General features: G+C 36.9%; 1 protein-coding gene across 6 annotated transcripts in view; it reads left to right on the forward strand.

Annotated features, from left to right (window-relative positions):
- The window catches only part of NAALADL2 (N-acetylated alpha-linked acidic dipeptidase like 2), a 1,263,364-nt gene that overhangs the window by 489,977 nt on the left and 751,225 nt on the right, over nucleotides 1-22,162 (forward strand). The window contains exon 1 of one of the 6 annotated variants that reach the window (XM_077880386.1): nucleotides 11,497-11,549. The exons of the other annotated variants lie outside the window; for them this stretch is intronic. The gene's annotated coding sequence lies outside the window, so the exon portion shown is untranslated. Of the gene's footprint in view, nucleotides 1-11,496; nucleotides 11,550-22,162 lie in introns of those variants that run through there. 6 annotated transcript variants of the gene reach the window in all.

Raw genomic sequence — 22,162 nt, forward strand, 5'->3', positions numbered from 1 at the left:
TGTAGGAAAAAATGTTATTGAGTACATATATCTTTTGCCTGGTTGAAGAGCTCATTTAAGGTTTAATTTTGTATTTCCAAAGCCTAAGTAGGAATGGTAGGACCTGTATCCAAGTAAATTTGACCTCTGGTGGATTTATCTGTAGTGACACATGGGGGGGGGGGGGCGGGTATCACAGGTTTATAAGTATTAAGATGCATTTAGTTTGCCATAGACCTAACTTTGCCATGAAGGTTTTCACCGGTTTTGTCTAATTAATTGAATAACAAAGAAGAAAATGAAACATATGAAAACATTTTTTTTTTAATTTTTTTTATTTATTTATGATAGTCACAGAGAGACAGAGAGGCAGAGACATAGGCAGAGGGAGAAGCAGGCTCCATGCACCGGGAGCCCGACGTGGGATTCGATCCCGGGTCTCCAGGATTGTGCCCTGGGCCAAAGGCAGGCGCTAAACCGCTGCGCCACCAGGGATCCCTGAAAACATTTTTATTGCGTATTTGCTGGAGCATTGTTTTAAAGACATAGCAATGCTTATGTCAGCCCATTCCATACCCCTGCCTTACTGGTGTTTCACAGGGTTATTTATAAAATCACTTCACTGAAATGGCTTGAAATACCAGCTTTTTACTATCCAGTTAACTGTATAGCATGTGAAGGATGAGTGTTCTCTGAATTTTGGCTCGCCATTGTTTATTTGTTTATTCATTTGTTAATTTAGTCATTGGTTAATTAAACTTTTATCAGGGGCCTTTCAGGTATAATGTTCTTACCAGCTGTTCAATCAAGGTAAATCGCTGAACCCTCAATGTGCCTTGGTTTTCTTACCTGTTAAATAAGGATGGTAATGCTTCCTTTGGCTAGTGAGGATGTTAAATAAGCTAGTATTGTGATAGTTCCTGGACAGGGCTGGACAAATAGTAGGGATCACCCCAATTGTTATTTTTTTCTTACTTTCAATCTGCTTCCAGGGCCTACTGTTTTACTTGTGATTGTCTAGATTTTAATTATAATAGAATTTCGGAACTAAATTGGAGAATACTTTAGCAATAATATTGTTCATCTTCCCCATTTTTAGAGAACTTGAAAATGGAGCTGACCTATTCAGAAAGCACCATGTTCAACTGGAGAACAGTTATTTAGTCTATTCATGTATTTCCCTTGATCATTATAGCATTTGGTAGGGTAGGGGGAGTAGAAGGGAAAGAGAAGAAGGCCAAATGTGTAAGGTATGTTGCCATTGTGGTGTGTCTAGTTACTCGAGTTTTGTGTTTTGTTTTGTAGGGTTTTTGGGTTTTTCTTTTTTTTAGTGAGTGTTTGTTTTAATCTCTTTCTGATTTTAAAAAAGGAGATTCATTTCAATTTTCAAAATTAACATCATTTTTGAAATTTTGCTAATTTGGGAAATTATTGAAACTTGCTTTATAGTGAATTTGGTTTTAATACATTAATTACCATTTGAAAGAAAATTATTTGCCAGTTTCCTTCATAGCTGGTACAGTAGCATCAGGTTGCCATCTGCCTTTACTTAATATAGGAATTGTGCCACAGTACAGAGCTAGGGAAACAGCATGTTTCGTGTACAGCATACTGGATTCTGTTCTCACTGCCTTCCCTGAGTGATTTTAAGCTCTCTGACGCTGATTTGAGATCTTTATGCTTCTGCCATCTTCTTCACTCATTGGGGATAATAATGAGTTTTGATTATGACAGTAATACTGTTATTAGGATAAATAATAATTTCACTAGTCCTTATTGGAAGAAGTTTTAAAGGGCAGCTGTACAGACTATACTAATTTCCAATCATATTACACAGAAAAATTCCAAGATGGTCTCCCAGATTCCTGCCTCCTGGTGTATGTAGCTTGAATAATCTTTTCCCCTTGAGTATGGGCAGAGCCCTCAAATAGGATGAGCTAGTCAACCCCTTGATTAGGTAACCTTATATAACAAATGGTGATATAGCAGTCCCAACTGTGATGATACTGTGCTATCTGGATGGGAAATTGTCATCGGGGAAAGGCTTTCCTGATGTCCTAGAAGCTAGCAGACAACCATGTGGGGTTGCCCGTGGGGGGCTATGTGGTAAGGAAGTGTGGGCCGCTTCTAGTTGCTGAGATCCAGCTCTGGTTGACCGCTAACAAAAAATCAGGGATCTCAGTCCTACAGCTACAAGGAGCTAAATTCTGCCCACAAGGTGACTAAACTTGAAAGAGAACTTCTAACTGTAAATGAGAACTTCAGCGTGTCTAACACCCTAACTGCAGATGTGTGAGACCCTGTGGAGGAGAGTCAACCTAAGGAAAACTCAGACTCTCAGCCCAAGGAAACAGATAAGAAATGTGTGGTGTTTGTTTGTGGTGTTTATTGTGTTTTTTAAAGATTTTATTTATTTGAGAGAGAGTGAGGGGATGAAAATATGAGCATGGATGATGGGAGAGGCAGAGGAAGACGATGAGGGAGAGAATCGCAAGCAGACTCTGTGTTGAGCCCAGAGCTGGACACAGGGCTCGATCCCACGACCCTGAGATCAGGGCCTGAACTGAAAACCAGAGTCAGTCACTTAACCGACTAAGTCGTCTGGGCACCCAGAAATGTGTGTTCTTTTCAGCTCAGCTGTGGTAAGGTGTTATGCAGTAATAGAAAACTAATACAATTGTGTAGTATAAATACGATAGACATAGGTAATCCTATATTTCTATATTTAATTTGATCCATTTTTTGTAATTAGAATTCTATAAAGCACAATAAGGGCAGCTTTTCTTTGATGAAGGATTTGAAAGGAATTTTGAAAAATAGTCATAATGAGACATAATTTCTTAAAACTACCTTATGGCTTTTGCTCATAATTTCTAGCAGGACATTCTTCTTTCAGTTTATAAAGTACTAGGAACAATTGAGCCTATACATTATATTTTAGTCATAGTCACAATTATTTGTTTTAATGCAAGCCCAATTTGTCTCATGTGTCTTCTTATAAGTATTGTATTGTCTTGTGTTTCCAAAAGAGCGCTCTGACAACTACCATTTCTTATGTGTTTGCCTTGAGTCAGTGACTAAACTGTTGATTGTAAAAGCAACCACTTCAGCTGAAAATGACTATTTATCTTAACTTATATGAATGCGATACAGATAAGACCAAGTCCCTGTCTGTGCGCCAGTTAGATCTGCCGTTCCCTGTAGGATGCCATTGCTTCGTTATCTATACTCGAATTCCACTCTCTGTCTGAGGCAAATCACCAACAGTGTGCACTCAGCAAATGGTGTATCATGGCCTAGTCCTAAGTGAAATATAGCAAATCCTTGTTAGAAACCTACAGAAATTCACTATGGTATACTGAAATGTTTAAATTCCTTCCTCTGTCCCAATGAGGATATAAAAACAAATAGATATTAAGAACAAGGTTATGTGTTTCTCACTTTAGGTGAACTCTAGGGTATGGCATGAGTCTTTGGAGGGTCCATCAGGTGTTGTTTTCATTTATTTAGGGATTTATTCTGGTTCCCAGCTGCAGAAGTTAGCAAAATCTTAAGGCAGCTGCCTAGAAAATGTCCAAACTGACAAGCCTATTCTGGAGGTCGAGTACGCATGTGTGCGATTGTAGGCAATTTTGTAGACAGCACATTGGACTATCAGGCCAAAGAGGATTTAAAAAAAAAAAAAAAAAAAAAGCAACCAACAACAACAATAACAAATTGAAGTTTTAATCAGACTAGGATAAGCTTCTGAGTAGACAAGGGGTTTTTATTGTTCTGGATTTTTTCCCCCCGCTATTATCAAACTGTGACTAAAAAGGTAGAGTAAAGACTTTGAGTTCCATGTGGACAGGGACCAGGCCAGTTGTTTTCATCTTTGCATTCCCGGGGCTGAGGATAGTCCTGTAATCTACAGGTGTTCAATAAATATTTATTGAGGGATCCCTGGGTGGCGCAGCGGTTTAGCGCTGCCTTGGCCCAGGGCGCGATCCTGGAGACCCGGGATCGAGTCCCACGTCGGGCTCCCGGTGCATGGAGCCTGCTTCTCCCTCTGCCTGTGTCTCTGCCTCTCTCTCTCTCTCTCTCTCTGTGTGACTATCATAAATAAAAATAAATAAATAATAAATAAATAAATAAATAAATAAATAAATAAATAAATAAATAAATATTTATCTATTGAACAAAACAACTGAATTGTACGAATGATGGCTTCTCTTCAGAGGAGATCCAGGATAACACACAATGGGAAGCAGCTTGCCTAATGATTGCACTGTGACAGTTCTTCTGTATTGGGGTTTAATTTTGCCTGACATGCATATTCACGTCTGACTTATAAAAGCCCTTTAGTAGTTTTGAATTGCGATGGAAGATTATAGAAACGAAGCAGATACTATCCTTTTCCCCTAAAAAGCCAAAGTTTCACATTGTTCCCAGTTAAACCCTTTATTCTTCCCAATGGTCCCATCTCCAACTGTGTGTGTGTATCCTCCTCCTCCAAATCCCGTCTCTGCCTCTGTTTGCATCATGAAGGATGTAGAATCAGGCTGAGAAGCAAATAGTACAGGCTCTCCAGTAGCAGTTCTAGACTCTTGAGGAGAGATTTGCGTACATGCTAGGATATATCAGTGGTTCCTGCCGTCATTTAAAAAAAAAATGATTTTAAAAAAAATTAACAAATTAAAAAAAAATAAAATAAATGATTTAAAAGTCCCCCATAATCTAAAAAAATCTGTTACTTTTTAAATTGCTGAATGCAAAAAATATATATATATTAAAGATAACTACATTGCTGAACGATACAATTTTTAGAGAAATGATTGATTTTTGTCTGGCAGTTAGCTAGCCCTGTCATTTGCAGACTTAAGTCAGCCACTACACCAACACTTGTATGAACTAGAACAAAACAAACTGTTAATACCCGTGGTGACACTTTTTCCGGTGGCTATTTGAGAAATCTTAAGAGGACACCAAATGATTTGAACTGTGCTTCTTTAGTATTGCTAGACATATGGATAAATTATTTTTCCAGAGATATATATAACATAAATCTATATACAGATAAAGATGGCCAACAAAATCAGTTGCTTTATACAATTGTAATCCTAAAAATCCCATTAATCCGCATTCATGGATAATTGTTGGTAGCATTAAAGCGTAGGGAGGTGGGGCGCCTAGGTAGCTCAGTGGGTGAAGTGTCTGACTCTTGATTTTGGCCCAGGTCATGACCTCATGTCGTGAGATTGAGCCCCGTGTTGGGCTCCATGCTGAGCCTGGAGTCTGTTTAAGATTCTCTCTCCCTCTACTCCTCCCTCCCCCACTCTCTCACACACATACTCTCTCTTTCTCTCTCTCAAAAACAAAAATCTGGTGATGGAAGAGCCTATTTGCACCTATAGCTGCTCCCTAATAGAACATGCAATGAAGATATAAAGCCTATTTTTTTTTTTAAGATTTTATTTATCTATCCACGAGACACACACACACACACACACACACACACACACACACAGAAGTAGAGACACAGGCAGAGGGAGAAGCAGGCTCCATGCAGGGAGCCCGACGCGGGACCTGATCCTGGAATTCCAGGATCAGGGCCTGGGCCGAAGGCAGGCGCTCAACCACTGAGCCACCCAGGGATCCCCTAAAGCCTAATTCATATAGTGTTTGCCCATAGCTTTTTTTGTTTTTTTGCTCGTGGGCTTCCATACCCTGCATTTCTTGTTTTTCTTCTCTCTCTCGCTCACCCACACCCCCCCACTCGCATACCCACACATACACCCCTACTCTTTAATCTACACTTCTCTGTTTTCTGAAATGATGCTTTGCTCTGTGGCTATCATAGAGAAGCAGCTGTGATTTGAGATGTCAGTGTCTCCGTTAACATCACCTGCCTCAATAACAACTCTGATTCATGTTTTAAATAAATGTGTCATGACTCTGATTGCATTATTATCGGGTGTGAATGGATAAGAGTCTCAGGGAAAGCGGTAACGGTTTTAAAGGCTTCTGAGTGTAGCCACGAAACTTTGATCCTCTTCCCTTTTCTTTTCTGAGTTGGAAATATTAGGTATAAAATACTTTTCTCTTCCTCTATGCCTTTTTTCATTCTTTTCTCTCCTGCCCTTTTTGTCTTCCCTCTTTAGTTTCCTCTCTGTGATAGTATGGATTTGGGGAAATACTAGTAAGATTGAGGTAAAAAAAAAAAATCTTCTTTCTTCCACTGTCATCACTTAAGTCTCTTCTTTTGCTTCTGGGTATAACCAGTCAGGGTGTGGATATGCTGGACATTTGGTGAACAAGAAGTGAAAGCAAAGAAAATGGGAAAGATGGGGGAGCATCTGTATGAGGAGGGAGTGGGCAAGTCCTCTGTGAGGCACAGCGGCCGAGCTCGAGTGGGGATGCCAAAGTGTGACAGGTTAAAGTGTGGATCCTTGATGGTGGGTTGGAGTGAATTTAACAATTAGCTCTAAAAATTCTAAAACCTGAGTATGTTTACAGATAGGTCATTTTCCCTTAGGTGCGGGTGTAGGGGAAATTCTATCCTGAGTCTCTCCTTGATTCCATGTTACCACCACACTCACAGCACCTCTGACACCAGATCTGTGGGGTTTTCCCCATCTCAATCAGTTCTCCGTGACTCCAGCTGGGTGTCCTATGATTTAATTTGGTTCTGACATTACCTACCTGGAGCCTACCCCCTGGCCCCCACTTCCGGTGCCAGTCCAGGTCCAGGGTATCACCTGTGTTTCTCACCCATGGCTGTAAATCAGAGGTTCCCACCACCCCTCCTCAGGTTTGATTAACTTGCTAGAGCAGCTCGCAGAACTTGGGAAAACAGTCCACACACTATTTACCAGTTTAGTGTAAAGGAGATGGTGAGGGATACAGCTGGGCGTCCGGACGGGAGAGGTGCACTGGGCCAGGAGCCCGGAGCTTCTGTGCTTCCTCGGGCCACGCTGCTCTCCTGGCTCCTCCAGGTGCTCACCAAGCCCAAAGCCATCCAAACGCCACACCCTTGGAATTGTTGTGTCAGGAAGGCCTGATCAGTTAATTGCTCTGTTTCTAGGCCTTCGCTGCTCTCTGGAGAATGAGGGGTTGGAGGAGCTGAAATTCTAAGCTTCTCGTCAGGGCTTAGTCTTTCCAGTGACCAGCTCCCCATCCAGGAGCTATTCAGACTCCCAGCAAGAATTTCCCCATAGAATAAAAACTTGCTATTACCCAAGACTTTCCAAGGGGTTTAGGAACTTGAGTGTCAGGAACCAGCGCTAAAGACCAAATCTCAGAAAAAAAAACAAAAAAAAAAAAACAAAAAAAACAACGATATTCTTGTGCTACATTATCACTTAACAAAATTACAAGTTTTAGGAGCTCTATGCCAGGAACCAAGAGTAGAAACCAATATATATATATATATTTTCTTCTTTCTGTTATCCTACAGCAGAGTTTGGTTGTATTTTTATATTATCAAATTTTAGATCCTTTCAAATTTTACATACATCTCTAATATGAAGTATTTTAAAATATGTGAGCATTTGTATATCCATTAAGTTTGAATAAATGGATCTGTTCTTTATGCTTTAATAAGGATTATGAATTAATAACATTGATATGTGAAAAGAGAATGCAATTTTCTTTAATATAAAATTTCGGCTCCATTAAAAAAAATTGTGTTATATAGTATTGAGGAATATTCATAAAAGAGCCAAAGGTGGAATAAAAATTACTTACACATATTTGTGACAAGAATAGGATTTTTCAAAAAAATAACTTTTTCTCTAATTATAAAAGTAACATACGCTCATTAAGGAAATTTGAAAATGGTAAACATATAAGGAATAAGTAATCTCATCATCTAGTTTTAGCCACTATTAACATTTGTATGTTTTCATATATATGTGATTACACATATGAATATATACTTACATATTTTCTTAATCTTTCTTGGTATAACCATCCAGCTTTTTCTTCACATTATTTATATTCGCTTAATTTTGTATTCATGTGTATTACTTATCACACTATGTACACAGAGCATTTGTGTGTGTCTGTGCATTTCTTTTATTATAATCTATGTTAGGGGAGGAGTTGGGAGCAGGAACAAGTAAGAAAAAACATATGGCAAATGAATGTTCAATAGGATTTGGATCCCAGGTGAACTCTTCTTAAATCTGTGGCCATCAGATTACTCCATTCACTTTTTTGTTGCTTAAATGTCTTCATCTGTAAAGTAGTATGGTGTAGAGATTAAACGAAGGGGTAAATTTTAAGGATGCAATGCTTGACACATTTTACATAATCATTTAAAGCTACTTTTCGTTGATAGCAGTGGAATGATGGGTATAATGATCAAATCATCCTCTTGGGGCACCTGGCTGGCTCAGTCAGTGGAGAATGTGACTCTTGATCTCAGTGTTTTGAGTTTGAGCCCCACAGTGGGCGTAGAGCTTACTTTAAAGAAAAAAGAAAAAAAAAAAAAAAAAGAATCATCCTCTTTTAAGAAGAAACAAGGTACAGATACTTTGCTTTAAAGACAATTTTAAGTGAGATTATTTAACAGAAACTTCTCTTGTAAATATGCCAACTTGCCAGAAAAAGAGAAAATAATTTATGGAATTATTAGAAGATGATTACCTTTATCTCCCCAAGATTCAAGTTTTGGGTCTTAGTTTATGTTTTCCTCAGTGGAGGAGGGATAAGTTATGAATTCACAGCTCATAAGAGCTTGGATATCTCATTTAAGTGATCACGGAGGCCTTTTCGCTCTGCCTTATTAGTGTCTTTGGGAGTCCTCCCTCCAGCTCTCTCCGTGGAAGACAGAGGAGCAAGCTGGAAGCCTGCCTGCCTCAAATCCTAGTGGTACAACCTTGGGACACCTATTCACCTTCTTAGCTAAAGCCTCAGCTTTCTCTGTTGAATCGACAATACCCTAAAAGTTCATTGAAAAAAGTCAATGAAATATTGTAGTAAAAAATAATACACCATCACTCACGAAGCTCCTTACTACCAATTTGCCAGGCATCCCAAACATCAGTTTTGGTCTGAATCACTGTTCAGCTGACAGTGGTTTTTCATATATATATATATATATGAAGTTTTTAATATATATATGAAATTATCTTTAGAGCAAAATTTTATAGATAGTATGGTAGTCTTATGGTAGAAAAATCTCAGATCTAAGGCCAAGGAATTAGAATTTGGTCTTATCAGAACATAAGGGCAGTGGGGTATTTAAAGAAACTGCTGTACTTGAAAAATTTTCTACAAAATATATCTTCAAAACAACCTCCGGTGAAGTGAATTTCAGCTTAATTTAAGCCCATGAGAACCTTTTTTTTTTTTTTTTTTTTTAAGGTGAAGTCATTTATTTAACTCCAGTGTATAAAATAAAGACCTGAGACCCACTCCGGCTTTCTTCTCTCCCCACCCTCATCCTATACCAGGATAAAACCCCAGGGGATCTATAGAACTTAGGTAAGAAATACTGGTCCAGGATGATCCAGTTTTATTTGGAAGATAGTTACCCCCTATAACCAAGGATAATAGTCAAAATATTTAACCACTAATAGGGCATGAGACCTGACTACTCACAATGTATGCCAGCTGTATACATCATGTAAGGCCCTACTGGTGCATAGGGACTGGAATTCAGTCTTGCCTATAATCAAGGGATTTTATTCTTGTAATATTAAAATGATTTGATTATATGTTATCAAAATGTTAGATTTTATGAAGTGTTGAGACCAGGCAAAGCGTATTTAAAACTTACACAGTTTTAGTAGACACCAAGCCCTGTTTTACACGTATTAATTCACATAATCTTCAGAACCATCCTGCGAGGTGTGGGTACTATTATTATGGCCATTCTAGAGATGAGGAAACTGAGGCACAGAGAAAGCTGAAATACAGAAAGGTGAATAAACTCATGGAAGGACATACTAGTAGGGGGAGGAGTCAGAACTTAAACCAAGAAGTTTGCTTTAGAATTAGGGCTCTTAACACTATCCTATACTATGTTTTATCATTAACCATGCCAGTCTGTTTAGAAAATATGGTGGAGTTAAAAATTTTAAGTTGAAAATTTCTTTCCTATCTTTTGTGCTTATAGATTATTTAAAACCATTTTGTCAATTTTGGGGCTCCTGGCTGGCTCAGTCATTGGTAGAGCATGTACTCTTGATCTCAGGGTCATGAGTTCAAATCTCATGTTAAGTAAGATACGGAGCCTACTTAAAAAAAGTATTTACTCAATTTTAATATCAGTTTTTAATTATTCGTGGTTGCAGGACTTGAAGATAGGCCTAGATGCTAGTGGATGAAGATCCCAGCATAAGCAAAATTATTTTTTTCAAAGCTTAATCTCTGTTTTCTATAATACTAAAAGGAATGTCCATACATGAGAATGGATAGGGAAAATTTATTAATTTTGATTAACCATCCTCCCTTGATACTTATTGTAAAATACATATTTTCCCAAATAGTAGCAAAAATCATTGTCATGAATAAACTTTGGAAGGTGAATTTATTTTTCCTAATATGGCTAAGATAAAAGCTTCAAAAAACATCATGGAAGGTGAATTTATTTTTCCTAATATGGCTAAGATAAAAGCTTTAAAAAACATCACTAGCATTTAGGTATAATTAAGCATTTAATTATTAATTATCCTAGAATATTATGAAATCCCATTATGCTAATAATTCAGAAAAGGAACCGGTTACCTTTTAGAATCGAAAAGGCTTGAGAAGACCCAAAAAATGATACAGTAGTTTCCCTGGAGGTGCATATCTTTGATAAGTTTATTTGTAGGCAAATGATTTTCTTAAAAAGAAATATTAACCAGAGAATATCTGATGATAAATAATTTCACTATCTGTGTAAGTCAGGAAATGATTCACATGGGTGATTGGAATGTTTTTTTTTTTTTATTCCTTTTGTGTGAAAGGAGACAAAAGGGAGGATTATGATCTCTCAAAAAAGAAGTTGCCTATTTAATTCATAAAAGAAAAAGTATATCTTAAGACATTTCTAAGACATTCTTCAGAATTTCCTAACAAACTGGTTTTGGTTCCCTTGACCTTCTCTCGTAGCTCTCATTTTCTTCAAAGAATTTTTGTCCTCTCCTCTGGAGTCCTCTACATTCTACTTTATTCAAATCTGTATACTCTGCAGCAGATCATGGTATTGTAATAAAAGACCAGTACCTACTATGATTGACATTTTGTTTTTGTCTTCTATAAGCATTTCGTCCACTCTATAATATAAATATATAAACTACATAATGACATTGTAATTTATTTTAGCCAATTTAAATATATTTCTTAAAAACAAAACATATTGCAAATTTAATGGAGGGAATGTTATAGAACATTATAATATAATAATATAACTAATATAAATTTCATATTATAAATATATGTCTTTCCTAGAAAAACTGCCTAAGCTAGGATTGAATTGATGTTTGCTGGCTTTTGGGATCCTATATATCTTAAGTAATTCTCTGCCTCTAACATTCAACAGTACCCATCATTGTACATTCCTGATGAAGATCTTCACGGGGCTTCACATTTTCTTCAAGGTGATGTCTAAACTCTCCAAGAACTTTGTGATTTCACTTCCTGTGACCAATTTGGCTGGATGTAGGATCACCATTCCACTTCCCGAGGCCAGGCTTACTGTCGCTCACCTCTGAGTTTACAGAGGTAAACTTTTCGCCTGTCACTCACCTTAGTTGGGGCCATCCTTTGGAAGCCCCCCTCCCCCGTCTCCCCAGGCTGTCCTAGAATGTCCTTATCATAGTACAGACCACTGTGTATTTTAACTCCTTTCTAGTAATCTGTCCCTTCAGCAGGTCCATAAAATTCTCAAGGGCAAAGACTTTTTGTTTCATTTGTGGTTGTATTTCCAGAAACTTGCATATGATATATGCCCTATCAGAGGCGTTTGCTGATTGGATGCAGGAGTTTAAAAATGATGATTATCAAAACACTGAGAGAGCATGAAATATTCCAAATCAAAAAGGAAAGGTAAATTGTTATAAGCAGTTTTAATAAGGATGCATTTCTTTATTTATAAATCGGCTTACTAATATTTAGAATAAAGGTAACTTTTATTAGGGTATTTGATGAATGAAAGAAAATTTTTCTAGCTACAGTATTTAAGGCTAACAAAAACTTGTGTTTATGAGGATACCTATTTATGCATATTAGGCTTGTTCTTATGGTATAAATAATTCCTTTTCACCTAATTTTGGTTTTAATATATGTCATATATGACATAAATATATGTCTTATATTTTCAAATACTTATTTACACAATTTTAATCATATCCATTATATCTTCAAAACCCCATTGAAAAATATGCAGCTCTCACAAGACCGTGTAAAACATACTGATATTAAATTGTACTTAAAACTGAAGCTTTATTTGAAATTTGTATCCATTAGTTCATAAAAGATGAAAATGAAGTCCTAGAGTAAATTCCAGATTCTGTAAATAAGCCTTAAATTATGACAGCAAAACCTTACTTTTTCTCTTTAAAATAGAAACAGAATGTTAACTTGGTTTTCCCCCATGCTCGTAGAGATGTTTATAGGGAGGAAACATCTTGTTCCTGATAGCCTCCTAAGTTCAAGGGCTACAGCCCTCAAATCAAACTGATATAGATCAGTTAACAAGAGAAAAAAAATCTGGTTTAATTATGTATTTGTGGGATTTATATAATGAATTGAGACCCCAGAAGGGATTCAGGCTTATATACTATCTTAGGCTGAGCAGAGGGAAAGGTACTTCTGTGGGAAGGGAGGCAGGAAAGGTATAGAAAAGAAGAGTTGTCCTGTTACACAGGTGAGAGCCCCCGGGTGATGACTTGTCTCTAGTAGTAGTTCCCTTTCCAGTTTGGACATATCTTTACAAATTGATTTTTTTTTTTTTTTGTAAGTGTGAATTACATCACCTGTAGAGTGTAGACAGGGGCTACTCATTATTTAAGAATGCATTATTTAAGGGATCCCTGGGTGGCTCAGCGGTTCAGCTCCTGCCTTCAGCCCCGGGTGTGATCCTGGGGACCCGGGATTGAGTCCCACATCGAACTCCCTGCATGGAGCCTGCTTCTCCCTCTGCCTGTGTCTCTGCCTCTCCCTCCCTCTCTCTCTGTCTCTCTCTCTCTCTGTGTCTCTCATGAACAAATAAATAAAATTAAAAAAAGATTCATTAAGATATTTTGTCACGATGAGATAGGGGAACAGTAACTATTAAATGATAAAAACATTCTTCAGTGAACTGATTACATATAATGCCTGCTTAATATCCCCCTCCTGCCACCCCCAATCTAACACAAATCTCTGCGTTCTCATGTAGCAATGTCGGTCTTGTCAGGTCATCTGATAAGATCATCCAACAAGGTCACCTAAGGAGATCAAGCCTGGTCAGCCCCTCCTATCTAATATTGTTCACATCTGACTTTACATAAGCAAATTGGAAAGTGTAAAACCTAAACCTGCCGTAAGTGCAAGATTTCATGAAGTCCATGTGTGTGCTGTTGGCAGAGAGATCAAATGATGTGCATGGCCATTGGTGAGCGGTGACCTGGCACAGAGTGCTCCACGTTGTGTGATCGTCCCTGGGATTTAATTTATAGAGGCGAGTGAGTGACAACACGGGAGAGGCCAATGCCATTGAAAGTTTTGTTACTTACAGTTTCCAGGAGAAGGAGGCATGCCACACCGTGTGGGGCCGTGGGAGGAAGTGACAGGTTTGGTCAGAAGGCAGAGCGAGTGAGCGGGCACCGTGGCCCAGATTCTTTCCCGTAGTTTCAAGAGGAAGGCAAAGCAGGACAAGGTAAATAGTATAGGTTTGGTTGGTTTGAATACTTTGGGGAGCTCTGGGCCGTAGGAATAATCTCTAGGCGTTTGCCACCTAGTCCTGGGGTGATTAGGACACAGGGGACATTGGTGTGGCGTGTGAGCTGGAGAGAAGGTAGCTGGGATTGGGGTTTGGGATTGTTGGTTGGCCTATCAAGGTCATGCAAGCAGGCAAGTTGTTCTCAGGCTCTGGGAATGAGCTGCCTGGGGTGGATTAGCGAGGCTCCAGGATGGTAAAGCATCATAAAATACAGAAAATAAAACATTAATGTTCACTACCATGTCACACGGTCTTCACTGTTTCTCTTCCCACTTCACTCCCCAACATTTAGTCTCCTCATGCGTGCTTGCGACCTGTACATTTTGTAAATTTTGATTTTTCTCTGTGGTAATTATAAAATGTGCCCGTAAGAGGGACTTAAGATGATAGCAGGATGAAGTTTGATAAGTCTGAAGACTGCCATGTATTCTCGTTAAATAATTAAGAGAAGAGGAAAAGAAAAAAAGGATGGAGGGAATAAAATATGAGAGTTTTGAATATTATTGATAAGACTTTCTGTTAATTATATAAAAGTCAGACATTAAGAAGCGTGTGTCATGCTGTCAAAATTTTATCCAAAAGAATTTTTAACTCTTTAATGACGTGATTCATTATTCATTGTAAAGATTTAGGCTGCAATTATAGCCTAATTTTTTTTAACATAAAATAAACGTCAGTAACGTTTCAAGATGAAGTCCTATTCAAACTCCTTTCCTTGGGATCCCTGGGTGGTGCAGCGGTTTAGCGCCTGCCTTTGGCCCAGGGCGCGATCCTGGAGACCCGGGATCGAATCCCACGTCGGGCTACCGGTGCATGGAGCCTGCTTCTCCCTCTGCCTGTGTCTCTGCCTCTCTCTCTCTCCCTCACTGTGTGCCTATCATAAATAAATAAATAAATACTTTAAAAAAAAAAAAAAAAAACACAAACTCCTTTCCTGGAAGTGTAATTTAAATTTTGGTGATTCACTTAAAGTAGTGGCTTTTCACTAGACTTGGATAATCACATTCTTTAGTATAGAATACAGATAAAACTAGAACTCTTCTGAATGCAGCCAGGCTGATAGAGGAGGGAAAAAGTCAAGGAGAAGTAGTTCAGCGTACCCCACCCCAATGCCACAATTTTCTGGAAACTTTTCGGTCTCTGCAAAATATCATTAGAAAACTATAGGTTTGGGTCAGTGTTCCAAAAGTTTTCTACTGACTTTTATGGTCATATAAGTTTGCATAACACTTTGCATAAGCAAAGTTAATAGTTTTTGTTGGTTTGTTTTTTTGTTTTGTTTTGTTTTGTTTTGCTTTCTGCTGTAGGTCTTGGAACTGTTAAAATGATAACATGCATTATGGATCTCTCCAAGCAGAGATATAGAATTGCCCACAGAACCTTTTATTCATTCATCCATGTATCCTTCCAAATATCTCTTAGGTCTAGTGTGCTGCTAAATATGCTGTGGGAAACTTTGATCTGGAGAATGGAATGAAAGGAAAGTCATATAACGTCTTTGCTCTTCAGCTGGTTCATTTATCAAATTGAAACAAAAAAGCAGCTCAATTAATTCTCAAGTTGTTTTGAAGATCAGGTTATATTGTTTTGGGAAATAGGTTTTGAAACTACATTGCAGTGTCTGTTATTAATATTATAGCACTCATCACTTTGTATTGGAGCTTTTTACTTACATGTAGAACTTCTCTACTATGTTATAATCTTAAGTGCAAGATTTTATCTTCGTTATGTATTCCCAACATCAAATGTAATACCTTACATAACAATAAATTCTCCCAAAAATAAATTCTCCCAATTTAGGTTAGTAAATTGTGAATAGACTAATGACATCTGGACAGTGAAGTATCATTAGAGAATAGTCAAATGGAACTAGGTTCAAGGTTCATGGGAATCTGTTCCCCATCACTTACTTAGTTATGTCATGCTGGGCAAGTTACTTATAAAGAGGATGTTCCATAATGATTAGGATAGGCAAAATGTTAGAGAAGAGCTTGAGATTAAAAAAAAAAAAAAAAAGCATTAGTCATTCTGCCCTTTGGAAACTTAATGCAAATATATCATCAAAATATAAAATGGAGGTTGGTTTAAAAAAACTATCATTTATTAATTGTCATATATTACTATATACTGGATTTAACTCTAACACTTCTTTTGTGCAGATCAAATGACAGAGAGGACTGCTTGAGTGTGTGTGTGTGTGTGTGTGCATAGATAGATAGATATGTATATATATGGTCAATTTTCCAGTTGTACCCAAAAATGGGTTTCTAGTCTACCAAATTTGGATTGACTTGAGAATAACTTGCTTGAATTTTTAATTTTTTTTTATTTAATATAACTTAATTTTTGCCACAATAGACTGTAGTTCTCAGAATGTGGTAGGAACAGCGGCAGCAACATCACCTGGTAACTTGTTGAAAATGCAAATTATCAGGCCTCCCCTCAGATTTAATGAATAAGAAACTCTGTTGCTGGGGCCTAGCACTCTGTTTTTAAAAACTTTCAGCACTTCTGATGAATGTCAAAGTATGAAAGTGACTGAAACAGAGAAAAAGAAACAAAAATTAATACTCAGTTTTTTATAATGAGCAATTAGTAACGAGCTATAAGTTCTTGAATACCTGTCTATAAGGTATTTGAGAAACGTGAACACGGAAATGTTGTATGTACTCACCAGAGGTTAAGCCTTTAGAATTGAAGAAAGATTGTTCATGAACACAATGAAGTCTGATATGTCCAGATGCCATGCATTATTTCTCTGCAGAGTTTACAAGATGTAGTATAATGGAAGAAATCTTTCTGAATGAACCGTTAGATATCTACATTTGGTGAATATTTGTGAAATATTTGGGGATGTGGCTTACTTTAACTCAGCCATTGGGTGAAATATCAGAAACTTCCAGAAGGTCTGTATAAGCTAGCTCTTCCTCAGATCATTGACTTTTTTGAATTGAGTGTTTTGAGAAACCCAGTTAGTCTAATATTAGTGGTTCAGAAGGTCGTATTTCCATAGGGCACTGTCATGACATCAGAGCACATTAAACTTGGAACTTAAGGGAAAAATAAATAAATGAAAAGACAGTGTTTAGTATTCAGTTTCAGACTGAAAATGCTAATTAATCTAATGAAGATTAAAGACTGTGTTCAAAAAAATAAAAAAATAAAGGCTGTGTTCATTGATAATCAGATATAAACCAAACAGAATCATAGATTTTGACAAATTATAGCACTATTAAGTGGAAATGATGTGATGATATTGTGATATTTAGAAGCAATTCACATATGTTAATGAATATGAATCATTTAAGTGTCTCTGGCCATCTTTGAATGCAAATATAAAAATATATTAGAATTGTTCCATTTTCTATCATTGTGGCCTATTTCAAGAAAAACTTTTTGAGGTAAATGTCAAATTTTACCACAGTCTCCCTGGAGTCTTGGACACACCATGTGACCTCAAAATTTCTAGCTATATGGTTAAACATGGCTGCATAAACATAAGCTCTCTTTTTGAATACTGCTGCAATAAAAGCAGAAGGGCTGCCATTAGTGATATGACCTAGGATCAGATTTGAAATGTAGTAAACTCTCAAAGTTTTGGGGGAGTGTAGTGTGTTAAATATCAGTATTCTTAGTGAATTGCTGATAATTGATTAGTGACTATGACAGCCATAATTTTTTTTGTCCATGCGAAATTAATTTAAGTCCTTTTTAGATAATAAAAATTCATATTTAATACTTAGAAGGTTATATATCAACATTATTAGTAATAAAATTATACCCTTTGCATATATATGAATTTCTGATTATATGGATTACTATTAAAAAATGGTACAGACATTTTCTGTTCAACATGTGGATGTACTTGTTCATGTGATGAAAAATCTACAAAAGGAATGCACTGCCTATTGACCCTTGGGCATTGTCGTTCGAGTATTATGAGAATACCAACACATTCATCAGTGATTTTTCACTCCAACAGTGTAAGTGCAGAAGTATAGGGCTTAAAGAATATTGGCCAAGTATGAGAAAATAAATACAATAATAATAAAAATATGCACATTCTTAATTTTAAAAATGGATAGTAAATCTGCCTTTTAGATTTATATAAAATATCTGGGTTTTTGGTACCATAAAAACTAATGATCATCAGAGAGCACTATTAGGATTTTTTAGACTGTAAAACCGTACTTGGTAAACTTTAAGGTGAGTTGAATCTTAGAATGTGAAGAACAAAAACTGTTAATGTTAGTCACGGTTAAAGTTATATTATCACTGAGGAATAAACTATCAGAGGAGATAAGCCATTAAGACAATATCAAGAATATGAATTCTGATCATAAATCATAGACCTTTGAGTTAGAAGGAAGAATGAGAAACTCTCTGATATAGATTGCTGTTAGGTAAAGTATTTTTATGATTCTACCTTTGAAGCAACTAAGATCCAGAGAAGTTTTAATCTTCCCAGGGACCTGTAGTTCATATAAATTAGAAGCAGTGAGGAATAAAGAGGAAGGGAAATGGCTTCTAAAGTCAAGCCATGTATTAGTTTACAAACAGTGACTCATTATCTTGAGGACAGTCACGTGATGAGAAAGTTATAATCCCCATTTTTTTAAAATGGGAAAAATAATTGAGCTAAAAATGTAAAATAATCAGTCAATATTGTAATTTCCTAAGGCTGATGCAGCAAAGTGCCACAAACTAGTTGGCTTAGGCAACACAAATTTATTGTCGCACAGTTGTGGAGGCCAGTAGTCCAGGATCAGGGTATCGACAGGACCACGTTCCCTAAAGGTACCAGGGAAGGTTCTATTCCAGGACTTTCTCTGTTAGCTCCTGGTAGTTTCTTGGCTTGTGGCAGCATAATTCCGGTCTCCACATGGCATTGTGTGTGTGTGTGTCCGTGTTGAAATGTCTCCTTTTTATAAGGACAGTCAGCCAGTGTGACTCATCTTAATTAACTACATCTGCAATGAACCTACTTCCAAATAAGGTCATGCTCCGAGGTATCGGGAATTAGGATTTCAACAAATGAACCCTTTTTTGGGAAGAGAGGGGCACATCCAGTAAATTGGTAGTGCAGTTCACATTTAATTCCAAATTTTTCTGGCTTTATATTTTTCCATTATTTGATGGCAGAAACAAATTTATACTTTGCTCCATAGAAGATGATTTGGTATGTTTTTTTTTTCTATTTTTAATAAATTGGAAAAGAGAATGAAGAAAAAGGTGTGATAAACAATTTGTGGGGAACAGAATCATCCAAGGTTTGTGATGTCAAATGATGGATTTGGGCTTTTATGTTGTTAGTAGGTAGGAAAAATTTCAGCAGGACAAGGTGCTAATAGTGGGACTTTTAAAAATATGAATCTGTCAGTAATACACAAGATGGGTGGTAGGAAGGAAAAACTAATCACCAGAAAACAAGTCTAGGGTCTCTAACCAAAATCAAAGCTTGAAAATATAAAGCCCCAAAGAGGTGGTGCAGTGAGAATGTAAGCCTGGGATAGATAAAACCATTTTGGGAAATATATTTTATGAGATTGATTGTTAATTACATGTGGGAATAGAGAAATCAGCAACGGTAGAGCTTCATGACTAGAAGCCAAAGAACTTGGTAACCTCCACAGATAATAAGGGCATTTCATCTTGTGTTTTAATTTTTGAATTTTAATTATATTTCTGGATTTCTCCCCATTGTCTTAAAAATACATTTCTTTGCTGATCCACTTGGTATCCTTAAATAACAATGGTCATAAATTCCTCGTGGAAACCACAAAAGAAGATTTCCTCTTGAAAAACCATAGTGTAATATACAAATGAATCAATTTCTGTAAGTATAGAACAGAGCATTATCTAAATGATGGATCGTGGTGTTTGTGTAGGAGAATTGAGTGTCTGTGAGTGCAGCGCTGTGTCCCATTGATAAACACCACCATCTGCCACCCATACCGGCTTTGGTCCTAAACTGAAACTATTGATCTAATATTTCTTGAGTTATTGGCAACTTAGAATATCTTTGCTGTCTCATCTGATCATAATGGCGCAATGGTGGGCTCCTTTGCTGTCGCATTGCCACATCTGAAATATATTTTATCAGTTCTGTTATCCAGTGTGCAATTTACATGGTATCCACTGTCAATCCTGAGCCAATGAGAAGGAATGAAAAATGAAACTGTGTGTCTCACAGGAAATAATTAGCACATTCTAAACGATTTAAAAGATTATAGTTCCAAAAATATTAGATTTAGTTGGAAGGTTTTTATTTGAATTTTGTAAAACAAAATAGCTGAGGGGCGCCTGGGTGGCTCAGTTGGTTAAGCATCTGCCTTCAGCTCAGGTCATGATCCCAGGGTCCTGGGGTCAAGCCCCACATCAGGCTCCCTGCTCAATGGGGAGTCTGCTTCCCTCTCTCCCCTCTGCCCCTCCCTCTGTTCATGCTCTCTTTCTCTGTCTCTCTCAAATAAAAAAAAAAATAAAAATTTAAAATACAAAAACCAAAACGAGAGATTGATTTTTTCAAGATAGTTTTAAGTAAGGATAGTTTTTGTTTTTGTTTTTGTTTTTGTTTTTAAGATTGTACTTATGGAAACCCGAGAGGAACTTTTCAAAGCTGATAAAACAGGGAAAAGTTGGGTTGTGTAAAAACAGGATACATTTAATAAGCTAAAGATTGATATAAGGATCATGTTCTACATAGACAAATGGATTTTCAGTGCTGTCCTCCTGAATCAGTGGCTCTCAGAGCACATTTGAATCATTTGGGAGCTTTTTAAGTCACTACAAATAGTCGGCCCTCTTCCCAGCAGATTCTGATTTGATTGGCCTGGTTACATGGGACCTGAGCATCATATTGTTTAAATCTCTGCAAGTGATTCTATTTGCAGTCAGAAGTGAAAGCCACTGCTGTAGGGCTTTTGTCAACTAGGAAATTTTATTGTTAAACATTATTCAACAGGAACATTAAAACAATATGACAACAATAGCATTATAGGATCCTACTTACTATCAGTAATTAATGCATCACACTGAACAAAATATAAGCAAACACTAGCTACTATCATAATTTGCAAGAACTTATTGGGGAGAAAAAAAAAGAAACTTGGTGCTTAAGAAATTAGCTTTGTGGAGCAGAGGAGCACAAACCTGATTAATATTTTCATTTACCGTGCACTGTATTTATTATTCATTTATTCAATACATTTTTTCGAGTAATGACTACATACTAGATACTGTTAAGTGCTTGAGGGAGTGCAGACAAAAGTCCTCGCCTTCATGGAGTTTAAATTCTAATTGTGGGGATTTAAAATTCACTTGAAATCCAATACCATTGTTTTATTTTCTTTATATTTCTTCTGAGGCTACTTACAGATTTCTATTTTTCTGTAATGACGTAGAAGTCCTTTTCAAGATAAGCATTTAGTTTTAAAATTGAGTCTAATTAAGATATATTAAATTAATACAGGCAATATCTTGATACGTCATAATTGTGAAAATATTACATGAATAACAAATCCTCGGCAAATTCTTGGCATCCTTATATGGACCCTAAAATAGTTTAGTTGCTCAAAAATGTAGGAGAAAATGAGTTGGAAGCTTTCCTTATATTTATGGAAGTATATTGTTTAGGGTCATTTTAATTTTCTTCATTCAGCATATGTTTTATTTAAACTTCCCATAAGAACATTAGCTGCCATTCAGTACAATCAGAGATGCCCCGTATCCTATTCTGAAACTCATCACCCTATATGCAAAACAACAGAAAGCTGGAAGACAGATGAAGGAGAAAGAAACCAGAAGAGAATAAGCAATTAAAATAGGCTCCTGTATGGAGATAGAAGTGATAAAGGCTGTCCTTGAAATATGTTGATTTGAAACAGTGGAGCACTAGCCTTAGTGTTCACTTGAGAGAACAGGCACATAATGAGCTTTACCATGAGTCAGTATTACGTTTAGAAACCTTAGCCTTCACAGTAAGTCCATGTATACGTTACTGTGTGTTTCTACACGTGACTAAATAAAACCTACAGGAAAGGCAGCGTCTGAATCAATGAGCCCTTCTCGTCTTGTTTTTCTGTAAGTCTGTACCTAGCAGTACAGCTGAGTTACTGAAAAGCAATTAATATTAAATTGACCTGAATAAGTGCAAATTATAAAATAAATCGTAGTTTACTATTTTACGGAGCGATCCCATGGCGTAAGTGGCATACTTTTTTCTAGAATGATCTGTTAGAACAAATAATTTTGATATCTAGTGACCTATTAAAATTCAGTTCAAGGTTTAAC

Source organism: Canis aureus, chromosome 31 (genome assembly GCF_053574225.1).
Source record: "Canis aureus isolate CA01 chromosome 31, VMU_Caureus_v.1.0, whole genome shotgun sequence".
NCBI lineage: Eukaryota > Metazoa > Chordata > Mammalia > Carnivora > Canidae > Canis > Canis aureus.